We start from the raw sequence: 6,729 nt of genomic DNA on the forward strand, positions 1-6,729 counted from the left end.
GATGGGCCATCTCTAAGAAAATAACAGTGATGCTTGCTTTGGTGAAGAAGGCTTGCTTCTTAGGAAACTTGTAAGCAAATCAGCTACATACTCCTACTAAAGACGGTTTAACATAAACTTGAGCTCCCACCAGCTTTCCTACTCTTAGGACTCACTTTCTCCAGAGTTTTCAGACACATGTGGATAAGATGCTTCATTAGCACCCAACAGGTGCTAAAATTTCATGGCACAAAATAAGTAGGGAGTGAGGGGAAGGGTGCTTCCCTGAGAAAAAAAAAAGTGTGGGATCCATATTGGAGGCAACTATTGAGAAGGAAGATGAGGAGTGGGAGACAGGTCAGGAGGAGGGGAACATTCACAGGGGACCCCTGCTTCTCTGCATTGTGGTGGTAGAAGGGAACGTATAAGGTGAAGTTTTTCTCTACCACACTGCTCCTTGATATCATCCTGACCATGCAGTGAAAAGATGTTGGATGTTCAGTGACATGGCTTGGGGAAGACAGAGGATCCTGGGAGCAAGGAGAGCTGCCTGCTTCCTATCACCTGTAGCCTATTCCAACAGACACAGGAGGACAGCACAGACCCTTACCCTGTGGATGCTCAGCTAAGTCATCTCAGAATAGCACATATTGTGGAGGAACTTGAAGACCAGCAGTGGTCGAGAGATTTCCTGGATGCAGGAGACATAAAAATGAATTCCAGGATTGCTTCCCCTCGTTGGTGAGCTAGGGCTCTGAGACAGAACCAAGGACCATGTCCTGTACAGATCATGTATGCATGACATGTCCATGCTGTGTCCTTCATATTCAGGCCATGTTCTTTTCTCATCTCTTCTCTTTTCCATTCCACAGGTAATTTGAGATCAAGGAATACACAACAACATAAATGTGAGCTAAATTGCCTTAGGAAGGGAAAGCCATGGCAACATAAAGCATATTGCGTTCATCTCTAAATGAAATAAAATATCTCTTTATGCACTCTTAGTGCAATTCTATTCAGGTGGATAATGATGAGTAGCCGTTTGATCTCCAGGTTTGAAAATGAGGTGTCTTTCTTGGTCTTTTGTTTCTGCAAAGTTCCACCGAGATTTACAAAGACATAGAAGGCAGCTGTGACCAATGTCCTTTCCCTTTTCCATGGGTCTCTGGGCCCTGCTGCAGTCCTCAGCTGGGCTTCGGTCACTTTTCCAAGAGTTTCTTCCCTTCGTCTTAGAGGATGGGACTGGTTGAGCTGGTTATTGCCAGCTTTCTTGAAAACATTTCCAGATAGGAATGAATGTTCCTGCCAGGTGGTTGGAACAGGAAGAATTTCTAGGGAGGAGTTCCTGTTGGGTCTAGTTCTCAACTCACTAATTAAAATCTCCCGGTTACTAATTTGTTGGTTCCTTGTATCATATTATTGTCTTTGAGGAGGTTGTGCTATTGTTGCCTTTGTCTGATTGGGAGATAGGGGTCTAGTCACCATCTTCAGAGTTGTCTCTCTCTTGTGTTCTTTTTTTCTCTGATCAAAATTCTGATCAAGAGAGTTGAGAATGACCCTTCGTCTCGGATCCCTAGGCATCAGAAATCCAAGCCCGTCTGAACTAAGCTTCTCTAAATTTAAGTAGAAGAGAATCACTGCTCATTGAGAACACTTCCTTTCCAAGAGGGGAAGTCACAACTCATTGCCATCAACCTGCTTGCCCATCAGCTTTGCAGGGTGTAGGACCAAGTGAGAGAAAAATATTGACTTTTATTTTTTATAGAAGACATTAGGGTGGGAAATCTGAGCACTGGGCTTGGTGTCAGAAGATGTGTGTTTGAGTTTGGGCACTGTCATATGAATCTAGAAAGGTCATTTGAATTCTCTGCAAAATTGGACTAACAATACCCCCGTTGCCTCCTTCAGAGAGTTATTGATGGGGGAGAAAAATTAAAATGATTTTTTTTTGTGAAAAAGATAGAAAGTGAAAAGTGTAAAACCTGGTGGGATGTTTCAATTACCCAAGGAATGAGAAGCCAGAGCATGTTATAAATTTAATCCGAAATAAAAGATGCACCACCCCGCAACTCACTCCCTGATAAATCTCATCTGAAGCAACCCTCTGGGAATCTTTGCTAAAAATGTTGACTACTGATCCAGGAGAATTACAGATTGGCTCTTGGGTTAATACTTTTGCACCCACCTGCTGTACGAAGACAGCCTTGTTCGATTCATGGACAATCTCCCATTGGCTTTTTGGGTGCCTTCATTTGAACTTGAATGTTTCTAGAGCATGTAAGTCTCACTCTTGAATTCTTTGTTTTAGGGACTTCAAATGCCAGTGTCACAGCATGAATAGCTTATAATAAGACATTTTCCAGAAGCTCATGGCCCTAACAGTGACTATGGTAGAAAGGGAGGCAGATCTCAACAGGCTGATGAGTGGGCAGGTCCTGCACCAGCCACAAGAAGAACCCTAGGCCAGCTGCCAAGTTTCAGCCAGGAGGGAACATCTCTCCTGGAGTTTATAACCCTGCAAAGGAGGGAGTCAATAAGAAAAGCTGCTCCACGCCCTTAATACCACAACATTACTCATGAACACCTTGCTGTTAATTAACAGCGGTAAATACCACACTTATTTCATTTTGCTTACGATTTTCTCAAATAGTAACTCTCAGACACCCAGCAGTGGGATGGAGGGGGCAGTTTATCCCCATAAAGTTCTAGAGGCCTAGCCAAGACTGGAGCACTGGTGGATTTGATGGGTCTGTCATCAAGGGGCAAACTGAATCCTGGTTTCACTGCCCACATTCTTGTACCAAATGTAGGGTATATGGCCATGACTTCTTTAGAAAGTTCGAGTTGGGACCTGCTGATCTTTGAATACTCCACCAAGTGCTTATTTGATTAAAAAAAACAAGTCTCTAGTTGCCTGTGAAACTCTATGCTTCTGAGAGGGCCTCCTGAATGATGGGGTAGCTCTTAGCCAGTGTTGACATATGGTCTTCCCCCTTTCCCATTTGCTTGGAAGGTCTGACCCAGGGAGCAATTTCCAGCTCCGTACAGCAACTCGGTTTTCCCCATACAGACATACCCCCATCCCCACTGGATGTTCAAATCTGACATATCATGTAATGGCCCTTAAACAATATTTTTATTAAAAAATCATGTATTGAAGACTTCATGACAGGACCTGAAGAGACAAGGATGAAGAAGGCAGGACCCTGGTCTTCAGGAACTCAGAGTCAAGAAGGGTAGGAGAATGGATAACAAGTTCAACCACTATGTTAACTCATATTTTCAGTGATGGTAGAGGATAACGGTGCTGTGGTAATCCATGAGGGAAAGTAGTTATTTTTGGAGGTAAGAAATGAAATGAAAATTAAGTTTTGAAAGTTGAATAGGAGTTTCCCAGGAAAAGAAGTTCTGGCATTTCGGGGAGAGAGAAAAGCACATGCAAATATCTTGAGGTATAGAAGAACAAAGCACATTCCACACAGTGAGAACATAAACTTGTCTGGTTTTCTCTTCTTTTTTTGAGATGGAGTCCCACTCTGTCACCCAGGCCAGAATACAGTGGCACGATCTCCGCTCATTGCAACATCTGCCTCCCTGGTTCAAGTGATTCTCCTGCCCCAGCCTCCCGAGTAGCTGGGATTACAGGTGCCCACCACCATGCCCAGCTAACTTTTGTATTTTTAGTAGAGACTGGTTTTCACCATGTTGGCCAGGCTGGTCTCAAACTCCAGACCTCAGGATCTGCCTGCCTCAGCCTCCCAAAGTGCTGGGATTCCAGGTGTGAGCCACCAAGCCCAGGCAAACTTATCTTGTTTCCTGATTCTTGCTTTCCTGCAAAATGTATGTTAGGTTTGCTTATATATATTATAATGAATTGCATTAAAGCTAACATGTTTGTGCTAACATGCTATGCATGCTTGAAACATTCTTCTATCATACCACAACAACACTGAAAACAGACACTGAGTATTCTATTTCTTTTATGTTTCACACCTTCCTGCTCCTTACCTCAAGTATTGGGCTCAATCTTGACTCAGCACTCATAACCTCCATTTTTCCCAGGTCCATTGTCTTGGAAGGGAATAATTTTAAATTCTTTTCTTTCAGAATTGACTCCTATTCTCCCCATTTAACTAATGTTTGGGAGTAGGGTTGGAGGAGGGAGGGATGTGGAGCTCAGTGTTTTTTCTCTAGCCCACAACTCATCTCTCTCCTTCCTCCCTCATGGCGCAGCTGTCTAGGTCTTCCAGTGGCCGGTTCCCCGGTCCCATGGTCTTCATTTAGATTCTCAGCTCCCCTACCACCTCCACCTAATGTCTGACCTCCATGCTCCAATGGGAGTGCATTGTGTCCTTGGTGAGGTTAACGTAAGGAACTTGAGGGTGGTAAGATTTCTTGGCCAGAGTTCCATGGGACTTCAAATTCCATAAAATGTTTCTGATTCATTCCTTCACTAGCCCACTGAGCTCCAGGTCCTGTGCTATGTGCTGGGGTGCTACGATGCACAAGAAAAATGGCATCTGCTTCCATGTACTTTATAGTCGCAAGGTCCTGATCGGGGACATTTCTGTTGTGGCCAACAGTTGTGCTCAGATCTGGGGATCTGGGTTCCCTAGTATCTAAGCCACCTTTCAAAAAGGACACTCTGTACACTGGAAAACCACATTTCCTTTCTGGAGGCATTAAGAAGCCACCTTTGACCTGGGGAGCTCCAAGATTCCAGGAAGGGTCAAGGTAGCCTCTGAACTGGCACCTAAGTTCCAGTGAGCAGGGCTGCTGGGGAGAGAAGATGCTCTGGAGAGTTTTGGATGCTTTGGCTCCAAATAGTTTCAGAGTGAAAATCTTATTTAGGCAAGATACATGGAAAGTCAACCAGTATCTGAGTTGTCCTTGGAGGCAATGCATTTGATGTTTCTAAACTTGGACCCCATCACTCACAGGCCTTCACATGTCAGATGTCTAATTCCCAGTGGTAGTTTATGAGAAGGGACAAATGAACAGACAGCCTTTGAACAGAATGGCTGACCCTGTCACCAGATTGGGGCTCCACTAGTGTAGATATCTAACACCAGACCTTGTCTGCAAGCTGTTTAGAACCTCTAACCTCTCCCTTCTGTTGGGGCAGGGTGTCTGTTTTGTTCATTGCCATCTCTCCAGTGCTTAGGGGAGTGTCTGCAACAGAGTGAGTGTTCAAGAGATGTTTCTGGGCTGAGTGACTGAATGTTCATGTTGACCCAGACACAACCAACCAGCTGCCAACACCTTGTGAGAAGGAAGGCCAGGTGCTTGTTCTTCTTTGGCTTAATAACAGTCTGCAGGTACTGTTGTCTTTTATATGCCTGCTTAGCTCACTGTGAAGGCTCCATAAATATTAATTGATGGACAAGGAGCTCTGGGATTTGGCTCCAGCCAGATCCAAGTACTATTTTTTGAGGAAGTTTATAAGAACAGAAGAAGGCAGGATATTATGTTGTGAGTTCTGAGACTCTCAGGACCCCTCCTACTTCTCCCAGACCCAAAGCCTCAGGAGAAGTGGGTGGAGAGAGAAGGGAAGTACCTAATTATATTCATGAGTTATATAATTATGCTTTCAGGTTCTCACTGGTGGTGGGTTTTAAAGGAGCTTTGAATAATTTCCATTTTGAAATGCTTTGTTTCCTCAGGCTTTGTTTTATTCATTCTTTATTCATCATCCTTGGTCCTTCCGTAGTACCTTCCAGGAGGAATTATCTGACTATCAGCCCATGGACTTTTTTTTTTTTTTTTTTTTTTATGTTGAAAAGATATATATATATATATATATATATATATATATATATATATATATATATATATATATATTTAGAATTAGGCAGCTGGACTCAGTTTAGATGATCCCAATTTTGTTGGCAACATCCAAAGCGTCGTAATCAGGAGCCAGTCAAACATACGCCTTTTTCTCTCCATCACGCCAAATCAGGGTGTTGACCTTGGCCACATCAATGTCATAGAGCTTCTTCACAGCCTGTTTAATCTGGTGCTTGTTGGCTTTAACATCCACAATGAACACAAGTGTGTTGTTGTCTTCTGTCTTCTTCATGGCAGACTCAGTGGTCAGCGGAAACTTGATGATAGCATAGTGGTCAAGCTTGTTTCTCCTGGGGGCGCTCTTCTGAGGATATTTGGGCTGCCTCCGGAGTCGCAGTGTCTTGGGCCGCCGGAAGGTGGGTGACGTGCGGATCTTCTTTTTTTGTGGCTGTGGACACCTTTCAACACTGCCTTCTTGGCCTTTAAAGCCTTCGCTTTGGCTTCGGCTTTAGGAGGGGCAGGAGCTTCCTTCTTCGCTTTCGGCGCCATCTTGTGAAAAGCAGCCCATGGACTTTTTAACTATCCACAGCAAAACTGAGATCTGCAGAGACTTGCTAGTGGTTTAACAATAGAATCCAAATACCCTGAATCAAGCCCAAGCTTCTCACCTGTTGAAGTACCTTTCATGGTAGCACCTCCCTATGCACTAAAATAGTGGTTCTCACTATCTTCTCCCCAGAGCAGCAGCCTCAGTATCACCTGGGAAGTTGCTGGAAAGGCATTTGCTTCGGTTTCACACAGAACTCCCAGAAACTCTAGGGTGGGACCCAGCAATCCGTGTTTTTAATGAGCCCTGCAGGGTTTCTGATGCACATTCAAGTTGGGAAGTCACTGCTTTAGGTTCTAGAGCCTACAATAATCCCAGCTAAGGTGACTGCATAATGGCCATCTAACTAGATCCCA

General features: G+C 44.1%; 1 pseudogene; it reads right to left on the reverse strand.

Annotated features, from left to right (window-relative positions):
• Nucleotides 1-5,833: 5,833 nt before the first annotated feature.
• LOC103243124 (large ribosomal subunit protein uL23 pseudogene) lies at nt 5,834-6,321 on the reverse strand (annotated as a pseudogene).
• Between the last annotated feature and the right edge of the window lie 408 nt (nt 6,322-6,729).

Source organism: Chlorocebus sabaeus, chromosome 16 (genome assembly GCF_047675955.1).
Source record: "Chlorocebus sabaeus isolate Y175 chromosome 16, mChlSab1.0.hap1, whole genome shotgun sequence".
Lineage (NCBI taxonomy): Eukaryota > Metazoa > Chordata > Mammalia > Primates > Cercopithecidae > Chlorocebus > Chlorocebus sabaeus.